Consider the following 15,426-nt stretch of genomic DNA (forward strand, 5'->3'; position numbering starts at 1 on the left):
CCGCTGGCATGGAGAAGAGGCCAGTCAGAGGCCCAAAAATCTTTGTCATTGCAGTTGAGAACAAAACACAGCAGTGGAGTTAAAGAATCCACCCTCAATTGACAAGTACACAGCCCCCACAGAAGGCTGCAGCTCAGTACTGATAAATAAAGAATTTGGTTTTGAACGGAGAAGAAGGCCAGCTATGAGGGGAATGCTGTTCACTGGCTGGACAACCAAATCCTCTGCCGCATAGCCTACAACATACCAGTTAAGTTCACTGATGCAAACATAACATGTGGGCTGTTGTGACAGTAGAGGAGGTGTGTGTCTCTGTGCTCTTATGTGTGCATCTTTGTTTTACAGACCCCAGTTCCACAGGTATTCATTAAAAAGCACAAGTTTGGACCTGAAACTGTGGCAGTGAATGAAACATGAATCGAGGAGCCCTGTTTTTTTTCCCTTCTCTCTGACTTCACAAAAAGCAGCTGTTGGCTAAGAGACGTGTACCAACAAAATCACCATCAACCCCTCACTCACAAAGTACTGTATCTTTTTGGTTTGACAGTGAATCTGTGTGAATCGGATTTCACCAAATCTCACACCAAGATTGTCTCAAATGTAAATCTAAGGGTAATGCTGACAGTCACAGGATTGCACAACGAAATGCAGTTGTAGCCCATTTGCTACACGAGAAGAAACAAATGACAAACAAAACAGTAATACATTACTGTGCATTTTTTTAATTTGCATAAATGTAAACATTGTTAATCAACTTTGAATGTGTTTGAGCTCCAAGCATTATTGATGTAAACACAGAGTCCACCTCCTCTCATCCCACTGGAGTCTTGCACTCTGTCCTGCTGTCCGCCCGTCAAGTGAAGCTTAATCCGGGATGAATGATGAGCCAGGTCTCTGTGTGGATGTGGGCTCAACAGTCACTGACCTCCTGTTGTTGGGTTAGCCTGAAATTTCATGCAACCTGGATCAGACCGTAAAGAGTTGATCGTGAAGATGCACTTGTGCAGTGTATTCACGGGGGACAGGGAGAGACTGACCTACTTTTTTCTACCTGACCTGTAGGCTCTGCCTTTTCTTCTCTACTCTTCCTGCTGTATCTTTTGACCGTCTCACTCACACACACACACACACACACACACACACACACACACACACACACACACACACACACACACACACACACACACCGTGTGACAGGCTGCTGTGTTTTGGTGACACTATCGCACATTTATACTTATTAGGCTTTTAGGAGAGCATCAGTATATTACGAGGCAGTGCCGATGCCTGTAACCATACAGCAAGAGAGGAGAGAGAGAGACGCTGTCAGATGAGCCGCTGACTGAGTTCACTCTGAGCAGCAAGTCGCTAAAAAGGTTCTGAAGGCGGGGGCTGTTCAAAAACAATTCTGATGCTCAGTCCATTCTGCTTGAGTGACCTGTCTTTTATTTTGTCACTTTTTCGCAGATGCATTGTTTAATGAATGCTCTGATCAATTATCAGGCTCCTCTTCTGTGGAACCAGATTCCAGTTGCAGTCCAGGGGGAAGACACACTCACCACATTTAAGACTAGGCTTAAAAGTAGGCTTTTTGATAATGCTTATAGTTAGACTGGCTCAGGTTTACAGTTAGGCTGGCTCAGGTTTACAGTTAGGCTGGCTCAGGTTTATAGTTAGGCTGGCTCAGGTTTATAGTTAGACTGACTCAGGTTTACAGTTAGACTGGCTCAGGTTTATAGTTAGACTGGCTCAGGTTTATAGTTAGGTTCAGGTTTATAGTTATAGGTTTAGTTAGGCTGACTCAGGTTTACAGTTAGGACTGGTTCAGGTTAATAGTGAGGCTGGTTCAGGTTTATAGTTAGGCTGGCTCAGGTTTATAGTTAGACTGGCTCAGGTTTATAGTTAGGCTGGCTCAGGTTTATAGTTAGGGCTGGTTCAGGTTCATAGTTAGTGCTGGTTCAGGTTCATAGTTAGTGCTGGTTCAGGTTCATAGTTAGTGCTGGCTATCCTCTTCTCTACCTCCCTCTTTATTTATTCATATCCTATTTATGCACATTACTGACTTTGCTTCTTCCCCGGAGTCCTTGTGCTTTCTCGCCTCAGGTTTCCATGAATCGTGGTATTTATCTGGACCGTAGTCGTGCCTCCTGCTGTGGCCCTGCTGACACCCACTGCTACTACCATTATTATTATTAGTCACATTACTGTTAATATTACCGATACCTTTACAGCTTTTCATTATTATTCTACTATAGCCACTGCTGCTGGTATTATAAGTAGTCTTAATTTTTTCCTCCGTTATTCTGCTTACTACTCTTATTATATGAATCATTTATGTCATATACATTGAATGTGTTGTATCTCTGTTATGCTGTTCATTCTGTACACATGACATCTATTGCATTCTGTCCATCCTGGGAGAAGGATCCCTCCTCTGTCGCTCTCCCTTAAAAATTCCTTCCCTTTTTTCTCCCTGTTAACAGATTGTAAAGCCCTCTGAGGCAATTTGGGATTTTGGGCTATACTAAGTAAATTTAATTGAAACAAAAAAATCCCAGGGGGGAACGTGATTGGGTAAGCCCGGTGTCATCTAAGAATAAAAAACAAGGGACGGTTCTACCTGTTTTATCGGCGGCTCAGCCAGTAGAAGAAGAAAAAGACAGTTTTGTCAGCCTAAAAGGTACGTCGACCAACCAGGAAAATGTCCGGAATGCTGGATGACCAGTGCAAAAAGGGTGTTGAAATATATTTCATATCATGCAGATGAATCATTAGTACAATGTGAGAATGGATGTATTTTAAATGGAGGGGCGTTCCCTGAGAGCACATATGCACAGGCCCCAGATTCTGGTGCCACCGCTGGGTATGGCTGCAATTTAGTATGAACCAGACAAAAAATACAATTTTGCAGTAGCTTTATAAAAGGGGGACCATCACGTTTTGTAATGCAAGATTCTGTATGCTGTTTGAAGCTACTGGCCAACTTAGATATAGCATCATCACTTTGATATCTCAGAGTCCAGTACATGTGGAAGCTTCCCAAGAAATGATGTTATCTGTAGCTGGTGTGTCACATATCTAGTTATACTAACAATCAGTCCTGAATCAGCTGATGTAGAGCAGTGATGTGTTGATGGTACATTCCTCCCATCTGAACAAAAGTAGCCCACCTGAGGAACTGGGAGGACAGAAACTGAACCCACAAATTGCTCAAATTTATTTGCCTAGCAAAGCTCATGTGGTCATACATATGCAAATAGGATTGTTACAAAGCTCGATCCTCTAACCTGTCCAGCTGCAACCTGGGGGACAAGGATGACGATAAGCTCTGTCCTCATCCTGCTTGACTAATGTGTTCTTAAGGACTTTGAAGGTTCATTGGCTGTGTTCAGTGGGTGGAAGTCCACACAGTGTTTTGGAATGCAACTCAATTAATTAGTGAACTGAATGAACTCTGGTCAAATATCGGGACTTCAAGTACAAGTAATATCTTCATTCTTTATTTTAAGTCACGTCGAAAATATAAATAATGGAAACATATTCTCAGAGTCCAGTATGATGCAGATTCTTTGTCACTGGTCACTCAACTGTTGTCCTGGGGACTACTTCTATTTAGCCTGTGATAATGCTTGTATAATGTCTCGTGGCTGTAGAGGAGCCTCGTCAAGTCTAAAAAGATAACCCTGGTGATGCTAAGAGAAGCTTTTGGTTTCATCATGTAGTATCCAGTGACCAAATAGCTGATGAGAAACGTATTTTGTAGCAGACAAATACTGCTTACTGACATTTACCACTCATGGCTGCACGGTGGGTTGGTGGCTAGCACCTTCACCTAGCAGCAAGAGGGGCCCAGGTTTGAATCTCTAGGGTTCTCTGCAGGTTTCTACAGTCCGGAGACTCTGATCCACCCATAGGTGTGGATGTGAGCGTGGATGATTGTCTCTCTATATATCTAACCCTATGATAATCTGGCAACATTTCCAGGGTGTACCCTGCCTTTGCCCAAGGTCAGCTGGGATTGGCTCCAGGATAAGCATTTAAAGATAATGGATGGAATGGATTACATTTAACCAAACACACCCCTCAGAGTAGCCGATTAGCTGTAGCTAGTTCTTTTGTTGTCCTTTTCCACGAGGCAGTTACATAATTTAGTCTTTTCCCTGTTTTATCAGTTTTCTGATACTTCTGCCGTACGTGGAAGATGTCTTTTATTTAAGACAGCCTTCTATAGCAAGTCATTGTACTAGAATAAAGCGCTTAACCTTAAAGTGGGACTCTCAGTCTCTAACTTAGTCCCTCGTCTTCCTAAGTCCAGCCTCTATATTGCTCATCGTTTAGCTATTGTCTTACACTGACAACACCCTTAGTTTCTTCTGTACACATTGTATTAGACTTTGTATTAATTGGTTATATGGGTTGGGTAGTGACTCATACTGGATTACTTGGTATGCATCTGAGTAAAGAGAATATTGAAGCATATTGATTACCTTCAAAATAACTTTGAAACTAAGAGAAAAAGGTTTCGTTTCTCCGTAGGATTCCTTCCATAATGTTGCCAGAAACTTAAAATAACAATCTGAGCCTGTCAATAGCAAAAACAAGCACTTGCAGTGGACGTACATTGACAGTGAGGAGTTGCCCTGAGCGATTACATTACAGCAGGAAAGGCTTTACTTCACACTTTACATGAAACGTCACTAGTGAATGTGCTGATTAATTGCACTGAAGAAGCTACAGTTTGCAGATCTTTATTTAGATTTTCATTGCTGTCTTCTATCGGTCAAGCACTTGCATACACCAACTTCAGAAGTGCGCAACCACTTTGTTCCCCATTTGTCAGTTAGACACAGAAACATAGGAAAATAGGGTCCAGTTTGAAAATACTGAAATTACCCTTTAATTTAGTATTAATACAACACTGTAACTAGAAAGGTACAGGTAAGTGTAGATCGCCAGGTGTGTCTGCACCGTCCAAAACAATAAAAGTGGACAAACATTTTTCCCCAAAGACATACCGTCTATGGTTTCCCCCACTGTGTCTCTGGCCACAGAGTAGTGGCAGGCGGTGGGCGATGCACTCAGCTTTGTTATCACTGGTGGCCCCTATCATCCGGGGGCCAGTTAAGAGTGGTCAGTGAAGAGTCACTAGGCAGTATAAAACAGGCAATAAAAGATGTTTTAAGAAACCATGAGAGGTCCTTGAGCATGCAGCCAAAACTTGGCACCTGAAATATTATGCAGTTTGCTAGAGCTGAATAGGAGATTAGCCTTGAGGTGCACAGTTGGTCAGTCACTCACTTATAGACACATTACAGGTTAAAGTCCTGCATTCAAAATTTTACTCAAGAAAAAAGACCAATATATGTAAAGTAATAAAAGTAAAAATACCTATTTTGCAGAATGCCTCCTGTTATGGAATTATTATCATAATGTGTTAAATGTAAGCATCTGCTGTTGTAGTAAAGGTAGAGCAGATTATATACTTCAACTGTGTAGTTTAAATGAAAAAAAGTAATAGTTTCAGTGCGTTGTTTCTAAACTGGTATTGGTTTACATTCATGTTACTATGGTATGAAAATGAGCGGTTAGATACATTAAACATGGTAATTACATTACATTACATGACAGTCATTTAGCAGACGCCTTTATCTAAAGCGACTTACAGGAAGTGCATCTCCTTTCTTAAACAAGCATCTAAAAGCATAAACCAGAGCAAAAGTATAGTGCAGAGGCAAAATACTACGAAAACAATAAGTGCAACAAACTAATACGAATACAATAAGTGCTACGAGGAAGGCTCAGGGTAGCACTTCATGGTAATCATGTCTGCTCTTGTTGTTGTTAAATGCTAGTTTATTAATGAGTGTTGATTGATATGTAAAGTCTTCACACACAAATAGAGCACAAAAGCAGATTTTAGGAAATTATGCAAAAACTGTGTTAAGATCCTTTAACTACTATTGAGCCCGGGAGTGGTCGTACAGAGTAAATTATCAATTGAATTAATTTGCTCCCACTTTTTGGTTCTTACCTGTGCCTGAGATAAGTGTATATACAGAGTGCCAGCATTACCGACTTGCCTCAATCCAAACAACTACATCCACCAGTTACAATGAACTATCCCTATTTTCATAATTATAATTCTACTGTAATAATTGCTGCTGTTATTATAAGTAGTCTTATTATATGAATCATTTATGTCATATACATTGAATGTGTTGTATCTCTGTTATGCTGTTCATTCTGTACACATGACATCTATTGCATTCTGTCCATCCTGGAGAAGGATCCCTCCTCTGTCGTTCTCCCAGAGGTTTCTTCCTTTTTTCTCCCTGTTAAAGGGGTTTTTAGGGGAGTTTTTCCTGTGAATGTGAGGGAAGGACAGAGGATGTGAGGGTGTAAGGACAGAGGATGTGAGGGTCTAAGGACAGAGGATGTGAGGGAAGGACAGAGGATGTGAGGGTGTAAGGACAGAGGATGTGAGGCTCTAAGGACAGAGGATGTGAGGGTCTAAGGACAGAGGATGTGAGGGAAGGACAGAGGATGTGAGGGTCTAAGGACAGAGGATGTGAGGGTGTAAGGACAGAGGATGTGAGGGTGTAAGGACAGAGGATGTAAGGACAGAGGATGTGTAAGGACAGAGGATGTGAGGGTCTTAAGGACAGAGGATGTGAGGGTGTAAGGACAGACAGAGGATGTGAGGGTGTAAGGACAGAGGATGTGAGGGTGTAAGGACAGAGGATGTGAGGGTCTAAGGACAGAGGATGTGAGGGTGTAAGGACAGAGGATGTGAGGGTCTAAGGACAGAGGATGTGAGGGTGTAAGGACAGAGGATGTGAGGGTGTAAGGACAGAGGATGTGAGGGTGTAAGGACAGAGGATGTGAGGGTGTAAGGACAGAGGATGGATGTGATGTGAGGGTGTAAGGACAGAGGATGTGAGGGTGTAAGGACAGAGGATGTGAGGGTGTAAGGACAGAGGAGGTGAGGTGTCGCATGTGTACAGATTGTAAAGCCCTCTGAGGCAAATTTGTAATTTCTGATTCTGGGCTCTACAAAATAAACTGAATTGAAGTCTTCCAGGGCCTTCCCATGACCAACTATAAAGACAGCATACTACAAGTCGGCATATTGCCAACGATATAATCCACAAACTCTCAATATCCTCATTAATTGCCTTTTGCTAACAATAATCTCTTGAAAAGCGACTGTTGTTGACATGTGTTGTTAACTCATCCCAAAACCTAAATAAAGTTTCGTTAAAGAGCCTCTACCCAGAGCTATCTACAACCAGTGACAGGTGACTTCAGCAGGTGGCGGCTGGAATGCATGGCTTGGCCTTGTGTACTGCCAAAATTATAAAATCATATAATGCGTGGCCACAAATTAATGAAAATGTGGGAACAACTTCATTAAAACGAGGTAGCGAATAATAACTTTTGCCCACAGTTAGTAGCAGATTAGTTACCCACTTCATCAAAGCAGAAATGCCAAAAAGTGATTGTGAGCCAAGTTTCTGTGTGTTAGAGTGTTGCTATGGGTTTTTTCTTTGTAAACCTGGTTAGTCCTGTTAAGAAGGAGTGGTGTTTCTCTCTTGAGCTTTCAAGTCAGGTTTCGGCTGCCGAAATGCCTGCGAAAAACTGTGGCATAGTTTGAATTCGAGGTGTGTGTGTGTTGACGGGAGAAAAGGGGGCGCTAGGAGAGGCGGTCCTGATGCGGCCGAACCTGTTCTCCTGGTTTGCTTTAAGCTTATAGCAGGTAAACGGGCAGATACATCCTGTCTTGCCTGACAGACCTGCAGTGGCACACTGAGGACGCGTCATATCTACCCGGGCTTTCCTTAGGTAGAGTCGTTTCTGGAAGCAGCACACGGTGAGTCCATCAAATATGTTGTCTATGGCATCTTTTTGCTTGTTATGAGACCTCATGATGAGATCAGTTGGGAAGACAACTGCTAAAATGAGTTCTTAAAAAGCAAGTTGTTAGTGACTTAAAAAAATAAAATGTATACATAGAAAGCTTGTACATTATAAATATGAATTTGATGTATTTTAATACACAGACAGGTCTCCTGTCTCTTCTGCAGAGTATTCATGCTGTGTTTCTCTCGGAAAGAACTCGAGCTGAAAAATAACTGTGACTTGGTGCAAGTATATATTCTTGGTTAAAGGATTCTTAAAGTATCAAAGTGTAAAGTTTTAGTTCCATATTCTTGACATAGATTTGAAGTACATATTGTCTTGAAATCATTTAAAAATTTGTCTTTTTGAATTAAAAAATATATATATCTCAGGCCTTGTTGCAAAGTGAAGATCTTTTGAAATATGTGGCTATTTCTGGCATTAACAACAAGTGAGGATTGAAAATAAAATGACAAAACTGTAGATAAAGAATATATAGTCAATCAAATGTTATATTCAGTATTGCTAATAAGTACTGCTGGACATACCAAAGTCTACTGTCATCTGATCACACCCTGCTGTGAGTCGATGTGGTTGGTATCAGTGTTGATGTTGCCGCCCTGTTTTAGAGAATACGCATATTAATCACACTTTCATTAATCTCTCGTGACTTTTGTGCCTTTGCTGGTTTCTTTGATTTGCTAATATCTGGTTTGAGAAGTATGCACAGAGTCTGAGGCCACTGTGCAGTTATGTCGCTTTTCAATATTTCTTTCTGCTTTGGAAATCAAGGACATATTTGTAGTGTATCAGCGATTCTGATAAGTGGTGAAGTAATAAGCTTAGTCCCCTGTGTCTTTGAGCTTTCATTCTATATATCCTTAGAAAAATGTTACTAAGGCCTCAAATTTGCACTCAGCAAAGCTGTTGATTTTTCAGTTTTAACTATTTGAAAAGTTATGTCTGCTCCAAGAGCAAATTAGCTTTTCAAGGAACGTCTCTTGATGTTGGGGCGTGGTTGAAGAGAGGCCTGTGTATGCGTGCTGAGCGGTGTGGCATGTCAGCCAGAATGCATCCCAACCAACTGGTTTAGATGCATACATTCCCCGAGAACAAACCTGGCAGAAGCTTTGGATTCCTGAAAGTATGAGGTGATGAGGTGTGTGGGCGTGGCTGACTCTGTCAGTCAGGGTCAGAAAATTAAAGAGCTGCTTATGACTGGTGAAGAGCTCTGGACAGGGATGTGTGGTTAGATGCATGAACTGACCTCCAGCTAGAGCTACATACAGATGATGGAAATCATTTTGAAATCTATAATGAAGATCTTCCGCTATATTCATAATATGACTTTTGAAGATGTTGTTTGTACTATTGTCATCTTCAACGTCAACCTTCAGCTTATTCTGTATGTGTTCGTCAGGGGTCAAATATTAGCAGTTGCCAAAGATTTTAGGTAGCTTGTAAGCCATCACGTCAACATTAATTTCCTTTATAGTCATAGTGGACTTTTTAACAATAGATTTCATCCTAAAAACCTAAAGTGGTGCTTTATTTAAGCGTGAAAACCATGCTGCTGGTTCTTGGCGAAGACTAAAAGAGGGAAAGACTTTTCATGAACAATGATAATTACTTAATCTAAGCCTTTTCATAGAGACAATGACTTTTTGTTAAAATTCTGCATTCTTCCCTGCATGTTCGTCGTCCACAAGGTACATAATATAGTTATGTCACTGATTTAAGGTATATAAACATCAAATAAAGTTGCTTTTTTTGGTGTTTTACAGATAACATTGTTGTGGTTTGGAGTTTCCATGGTTTCTTGTATTTTGGTAAAACTTCCATGATGTGTGGATGTAAATACAACTAAGAAATTATGGTAAGTATTAAAATAAGTAAATATGATTGTCACAAAATAAATGTTGCAGTGTTAAAAGGATGACTGTCTCATCTTGTGTACCATAAACCACTTTTAAACATAGAGCGGGGACAGCAAAGGTAGATATTTCTCAGAAAGCCTGGTCCTAGACGACTCTGAGGAAGGAGTCATCATAACTGGAATCAATGACACAATCGCTGCAAGGACAGGCCTCAAAGCAGGTAAGAGAAAACAAGTGACTATTGTTACCCATATTTTGTTCATGCTGCAGTTTTGGAAAGCTTGACTAGTAACTGTAGGTAAAGGATTCATGGAAAAGATAGGAGCATGCTTTTTTTGTATGATGAGTTGTTTCCACTTATTCCAGGCGATGAGATTGCTGCAGCAACTATACACCTAGACCACCTCAACAAAAATGAAGTGCTGAACATCCTGAAGGTCCTGGAGCCATATGATAACAACATGAAGGTTCTGACAAAGAAGCAGCTAGGCACCAGTGCTGGCCTTGGCTCCTTGGGATTAGGTCTCAAAGACCCTGCAAAGGTAATCTTCTCAAGGGTTGGTTCTCCCAAATTAAAAAAAGAAACACCTAACCCTAGTCGTGGGATTGTCGTGGGATTGTTTCAAAAGTAGATCTCTAAACTTGGGCTTATAAAATTAAACTATCTGCATGGTTATATACCTCAAGAGGTAAGATAGAAAATATTGTTTCTTTGTAATTTCGGTGAAATGACCAAGTCTGATGTGAGCAGACTGTTTTATGAGCGACAGGGTAGGAACAATCTACTCAAAGTCATCCTCCACTGATATGATGTTAGTTTCTGTTAGGGCTACTCAAAAATCCCTAAAACCCATGACAAATACTTCCTTTGCGAATCTTTTCAAACATTTAAATAGAAAGAAATCATAATAATAGTAGCAGCAGCTCTCCAACACATTGCTAATGATAACTGAACAGTATAAGCTTGTTATAACAAAATAATGACACAAAAGTTTTAATCAATGTTAACCTACTTTGTTTATCATTCCATTACCAACAGATGCTCAACTTTAAAAAGGATTTGTCACTGGATGCATCAGCTGAGGCACCAGTTGTTTCCCTTGATGGCCTGAGTGGAAAGCTAAATGCTGCACAGGGCTTAGTGGGTGAAATAGGTGGTCCCGTTCTCAATGGAGACCTTTCCAGTCCCAGTCTAAATAACCCCTCAGCTGATGCCGATGCCAAGTTCACAATGCCCTCCCTGGGACTGACTGGACAAAATATAACAGGAGATCTAGATGACACCCTCAAAGCACCTAATGTCAGTGTCTCATCTCCAAAGATCAACACCCCCAGTGTCGACATTGAGAAACCAGGAATTAAGACAGGCAATCTGAAATACAAGGCCCCAAAATTCACAATGCCAAACTTCAATCTCCCTCAATTCAAAACACCAAAAGCAGACATGGATGTTTCTGCTGATGCAGATCTCTCTTCTGTCAGTGGAAATCTAGAGGCACCAAATCTCAATCTGTCAGCCCCAAAATTAAATCTTAAAAGTCCAGATTTGGACCTCAATGGCCCAAAAGTGGATATGAATGGTCCTGACATAAGTTTAGAAACCCCAAATCCTGATATCGAGGCACCATCAAGCAAAATCAAGTGGCCCAATCTGAAATGGAAAGGTCCCAAAGTTAAAGGACCAGATGCCGACTTAAGTGCTGACCTGTCTGCACCTGATTTAAGCCTCACCACACCAAAGATTGATGGGGATCTAAGTGCACCAGATGTTGACATTAATACCCCATCTGGTAAAATCAACTGGCCTCATAATAAATGGAAAAAACCCAAACTTCATGGCCCAAAAACTGATCTGGACCTGAATACACCATATGTTGATCCCTCTTTTCCAAAAGTGGAGGGTGGAATAAATGCCCCAGATGTTGACATTAATTTGCAAAAGGCTGAGCTAGACATGCAAAGCCCAAACATTGATGTAGAGGCTCCTTCTGGTAAAATCAACTGGCCTCACATGAAATGGAAGAAGCCCAAACTTCAAGGCCACAAAGCAGACTTAGACATAGATGCAGACCTAAACACACCCAATTTAAATTTCTCAACTCCAAAGATTGAGGGTGACATTAATGTACCGAAAACTGAGCTGAATCTCCCAAAAGCTGACCTTCACGGCCCAAATGTAGGCATTCAGGCCCCAGATCTTGACCTTGATGCTCCATCAGGGAAAATTAACTGGCCTCATCTGAAGTGGAAAAAACCCAAACTTCATGGCCCGGAAGCTGATATGGACATTAATGCAGATCTGAGCTCACCAGATGTGGATCTCTCGGTTCCTAAAATTGATGGCGAAATTAGCACACCAGATGTTGATCTGAATTTACCCACAGCTGATGTTGATGTTAAAGCACCGGATACTGGCAAAATCAGGTTCCCAACGCTCAAAAAGCCCAAGTTCCTGCTCCCTGGGTCAAAGGTGAAAAGCCCAGATGTTGGCCTTGATGCTGATGTAAAAGCACCCAACCTCAATATCTCTCCTAAAGCACCACTTAATGGACTCGATGTTGATCTGAATATACCGAGAGCTGATGTTGATGTTAAAGCACCAAATATAGACATTGAGGGTCAATCGGGGAAGTTCAAATGGCTTACTCTAAAAAAGCCACAGTGGTCAGGCTCAGGTCCTAAGATTGATGGTCCAGATGCAAGTCTAGATGCTAATGTTTCAGCCCCTGACTTGAGTCTCACAGCTCCAAAGATTGATGGTGAGATAAATGCACCAGATGCAAATCTAAACTTACCCAAAGCTGACTTGAAAGGCCCAGAGTTAGACATTAATGCTCCAGATTTTGACGGTTCTGGAAAATTGAAATGGTTCAACTTCAAGAAACCCAAATTTGGCACACTGAAGGGTCCAAAGGGTGACATTGATGCTGATGTGAAGGTACCAGACATGGACCTCAAGGCGGTTGATGTAAATATGAGTGCTCCAACAATTGAGGGTGGGATTGGGACTCCAGACCTCAATATTGGCATGCCAGGTTCGGATCTTAATGGTTTTGATGCACCAGATCTTGATATTAATTTACCAAAGGCTGATCTGAGAGGTCCTGATATAGACCTTAAAGCTCCAGAGGTTGATGCCTCAGGTGGAAAATTAAAGCTGCCCAAAATAAATCTTCCAAAGTTTGGTTGGTCAGGGCCAAGAGTAAAAGGATCTAATCTCAATGTAGATGCTGACAATGTCGATCTTTCTGATGTGAATCTTAAATTGCCAACAGCTGATACCAAAGCACCTAAATTTAATCTTTCTACTATTAAAGGAGATCTCAGGACTCCAGATCTAGATCTTGATGCTGACCTTAAGACAGATATTGACCTTTCTGCCCCCAACACAAACATCAGTGTACCAGACATCAATCTTTCTTCCACAAAGGGTCCACAAGTAAACCTTAATTTGCCCAAAGCTGATGTAACAGGATGGAACAGTTTGGACCTACCAAAAGCAGACCTCCAGGTACCTGATCTCAACTTGAAAGCACCAGATCAAAAATGGTCTTCACCAAATATTTATGGGAACCTCTCAGCCCCAAACATAGACACCAAGTTGCCAAAAACGGAACTGGAAACACCTATCACACTTAAAGCTCCAAACATGGATATCAACCTGCCAAAAGCAGACCTCAAAGGACCTGACACGCAGTTAAAAACACCAGATCTAGATTTTGATTCCCATCTGGGTGACTTTCATTTTCCTCATTTCAAGTTTCCAAAACTTGGTCTTTCAAGTCCTGAAGTAGAAGTTCCCAGTGTTCATCCTTCAGTGGAGGCTGGAATCGAGGCACCAAAGGTCAACATAGACACTCATGTGGGCGCCATCGAAGGACCTGAAATTCCAAACGTAGATGCCAATCTTGAAAAGCCTAAATTGTCACATTTGAAGTTTCCAAAGTTGAGCCTTCCAGGACATAAAATCAAATCAGGAGAGGAGACTACCAGTGCAACTCTTGAATTGTCACCTGATGTGAAGCTCAAAGCTCCCTCCTGTGTTGAAGGAGGGATGAGTTCACCTGATGCAAGTGTATCTGCTCCTGAAGTGAAGACAAGCCTCAACACACCTGAACTAGATATCACAGCCGAAGCAGATGCTGAAGTTAAAAATTCTCCAAAAAGCAAGCTAAGATGGCCCTTCAAATGGGGAGTAAAGTCTGTTTCAGATAGCAATGAAGAGGAAAGTGGAGATGACTCTGAAGCTGATGTGTCTAATGCTGAGGTGGAGGTTCCTGTATTCAAAATCCACAAACTGCCCAGGAACAACATTGATGGCATTGGAGGAATTGAGGATATTTTAAGCTTAACAAAATTTGACACAGAGGCAAAGGATTATGTCGTCAGCAAAGGGATCCGCTTGCCAATAGTAAATACAACAACAAAAGGAGGAGAAAAGATTGACATTATGGAGAGACTGAAAATGGCAAAGGAAAAAATACCATCAGCTAATGTCTCACCAACCGAAGTAAAAACTGATATCGATCTGAAGCTCGCCGCCCCGAGTCTCGATGTCAGTACTTCTACAGATGCAGATTCTTCTTTGGTGAGAGGAGGTACTTTCAAAGTAGAAAAGCCTGAGTCTCTACTGGTAGCCCCTGGAATTTCGACTTCAGATGAAAATGACAAATTGTCATTGAGCCTCTCCAATATGCTTGGCCTAAATATGAAGGATTCAGATACTGACTGATTCCTGTTAGGCTTACCTGATAAGTAAAGCTTCAATCTGGAATCATTTAAATACATTTAACTTAACCAATTTTTGCCTTAGTTTGTGACCATAATGACTCTTTAATTTACACTTTCCACAATTTTTTGCAAATAATATATATATAAATATTACTAATGCGCTGGTCAGGGTTCTTTATTACCAGCACTAAACGGACCTGTTATGAGAGCCAATTTGCACCGCCCGACCTGACCCGCAAACCGGCAACTTTATGTATTATAGTAGCCTAGCATATATGTCTGGACTGAGGTCTGAGAAAAGTGGCTTGCGGTGTGTGTCTGTGTTTGAGAGAGTGATAAAGAGAGGGGAATAAGAGGTTGACTATTTTACACAATGTTCCTGTAAGTTATTAATACCTTACTTGGCACACACCTTTCAAATTTTTTTTGACCTGCCAGCCCAAACTCATGATATCTTCTAGTAAGCTTCACTTCCAGGTACAATAGCCGTCTTGTGTAATACCTTTAGTTAGCAAAGTGAAGAAATTTGTTTTATAAACTGTGTATATTCCTGTTATTTATATAAGTGTTTTCCCAACATTGTTGATTTGGAAGTATGTTACTTATAACATAACTGCCTCTCTATTGCATGTGATCACATTAAGCTGTTTAAGTTTCTGAGAAGTGCATTACTTTACCTTAAAATCTTTACTTGATAAGAGAATTGTGAGAATGTGTTTGTGGATATTTTCGTTCAATAAATAACTCAATTGATTCAATATGCTTGTGATTCTTGACCAAACAAATAAATAAATAAAACTGATGATTTGTTTGACTGTATGACAAGTTAAGAATGTATGAAAATGAATAAGATAATTTATAACTTTCAAATCTTTATTCATCCAAGAAAATTCTGGGAAATCCCCTTGAAAAATCTAAAAAC

Source organism: Anoplopoma fimbria, chromosome 6, assembly GCF_027596085.1.
Source record: "Anoplopoma fimbria isolate UVic2021 breed Golden Eagle Sablefish chromosome 6, Afim_UVic_2022, whole genome shotgun sequence".
Classification (NCBI taxonomy): Eukaryota; Metazoa; Chordata; class Actinopteri; order Perciformes; family Anoplopomatidae; genus Anoplopoma; species Anoplopoma fimbria.